The following is a 2,248-nucleotide window of genomic DNA, read 5'->3' as shown; positions in this document are numbered from 1 at the left end:
TGCTGCTGCTGCTGCTGCTGCTGCTGCTGCTGCTGCTGCTGCTGCTGCTGCTGCTGCTGCTGCTGCTGCTGCTGCTGCTGCTGCTGCTGCTGCTGCTGCTGCTGCTGCTGCTGCTGCTGCTGCTGCTGCTGCTGCTGCTGCTGCTGCTGCTGCTGCTGCTGCTGCTGCTGCTGCTGCTGCTGCTGCTGCTGCTGCTGCTGCTGCTGCTGCTGCTGCTGCTGCTGCTGCTGCTGCTGCTGCTGCTGCTGCTGCTGCTGCTGCTGCTGCTGCTGCTGCTGCTGCTGCTGCTGCTGCTGCTGCTGCTGCTGCTGCTGCTGCTGCTGCTGCTGCTGCTGCTGCTGCTGCTGCTGCTGCTGCTGCTGCTGCTGCTGCTGCTGCTGCTGCTGCTGCTGCTGCTGCTGCTGCTGCTGCTGCTGCTGCTGCTGCTGCTGCTGCTGCTGCTGCTGCTGCTGCTGCTGCTGCTGCTGCTGCTGCTGCTGCTGCTGCTGCTGCTGCTGCTGCTGCTGCTGCTGCTGCTGCTGCTGCTGCTGCTGCTGCTGCTGCTGCTGCTGCTGCTGCTGCTGCTGCTGCTGCTGCTGCTGCTGCTGCTGCTGCTGCTGCTGCTGCTGCTGCTGCTGCTGCTGCTGCTGCTGCTGCTGCTGCTGCTGCTGCTGCTGCTGCTGCTGCTGCTGCTGCTGCTGCTGCTGCTGCTGCTGCTGCTGCTGCTGCTGCTGCTGCTGCTGCTGCTGCTGCTGCTGCTGCTGCTGCTGCTGCTGCTGCTGCTGCTGCTGCTGCTGCTGCTGCTGCTGCTGCTGCTGCTGCTGCTGCTGCTGCTGCTGCTGCTGCTGCTGCTGCTGCTGCTGCTGCTGCTGCTGCTGCTGCTGCTGCTGCTGCTGCTGCTGCTGCTGCTGCTGCTGCTGCTGCTGCTGCTGCTGCTGCTGCTGCTGCTGCTGCTGCTGCTGCTGCTGCTGCTGCTGCTGCTGCTGCTGCTGCTGCTGCTGCTGCTGCTGCTGCTGCTGCTGCTGCTGCTGCTGCTGCTGCTGCTGCTGCTGCTGCTGCTGCTGCTGCTGCTGTGCTGCTGCTGCTGCTGCTGCTGCTGCTGCTGCTGCTGCTGCTGCTGCTGCTGCTGCTGCTGCTGCTGCTGCTGCTGCTGCTGCTGCTGCTGCTGCTGCTGCTGCTGCTGCTGCTGCTGCTGCTGCTGCTGCTGCTGCTGCTGCTGCTGCTGCTGCTGCTGCTGCTGCTGCTGCTGCTGCTGCTGCTGCTGCTGCTGCTGCTGCTGCTGCTGCTGCTGCTGCTGCTGCTGCTGCTGCTGCTGCTGCTGCTGCTGCTGCTGCTGCTGCTGCTGCTGCTGCTGCTGCTGCTGCTGCTGCTGCTGCTGCTGCTGCTGCTGCTGCTGCTGCTGCTGCTGCTGCTGCTGCTGCTGCTGCTGCTGCTGCTGCTGCTGCTGCTGCTGCTGCTGCTTGCTGCTGCTGCTGCTGCTGCTGCTGCTGCTGCTGCTGCTGCTGCTGCTGCTGCTGCTGCTGCTGCTGCTGCTGCTGCTGCTGCTGCTGCTGCTGCTGCTGCTGCTGCTGCTGCTGCTGCTGCTGCTGCTGCTGCTGCTGCTGCTGCTGCTGCTGCTGCTGCTGCTGCTGCTGCTGCTGCTGCTGCTGCTGCTGCTGCTGCTGCTGCTGCTGCTGCTGCTGCTGCTGCTGCTGCTGCTGCTGCTGCTGCTGCTGCTGCTGCTGCTGCTGCTGCTGCTGCTGCTGCTGCTGCTGCTGCTGCTGCTGCTGCTGCTGCTGCTGCTGCTGCTGCTGCTGCTGCTGCTGCTGCTGCTGCTGCTGCTGCTGCTGCTGCTGCTGCTGCTGCTGCTGCTGCTGCTGCTGCTGCTGCTGCTGCTGCTGCTGCTGCTGCTGCTGCTGCTGCTGCTGCTGCTGCTGCTGCTGCTGCTGCTGCTGCTGCTGCTGCTGCTGCTGCTGCTGCTGCTGCTGCTGCTGCTGCTGCTGCTGCTGCTGCTGCTGCTGCTGCTGCTGCTGCTGCTGCTGCTGCTGCTGCTGCTGCTGCTGCTGCTGCTGCTGCTGCTGCTGCTGCTGCTGCTGCTGCTGCTGCTGCTGCTGCTGCTGCTGCTGCTGCTGCTGCTGCTGCTGCTGCTGCTGCTGCTGCTGCTGCTGCTGCTGCTGCTGCTGCTGCTGCTGCTGCTGCTGCTGCTGCTGCTGCTGCTGCTGCTGCTGCTGCTGCTGCTGCTGCTGCTGCTGCTGCTGCTGCTGCTGCTGCTGCTGCTGCTGCTGCTGCT

Source organism: Amblyomma americanum, chromosome 6 (assembly GCF_052857255.1).
Source record: "Amblyomma americanum isolate KBUSLIRL-KWMA chromosome 6, ASM5285725v1, whole genome shotgun sequence".
Lineage (NCBI taxonomy): Eukaryota > Metazoa > Arthropoda > Arachnida > Ixodida > Ixodidae > Amblyomma > Amblyomma americanum.
The sequence above is the reverse complement of the archived record's forward strand: the minus strand, read 5'-3'. Positions refer to the sequence as shown.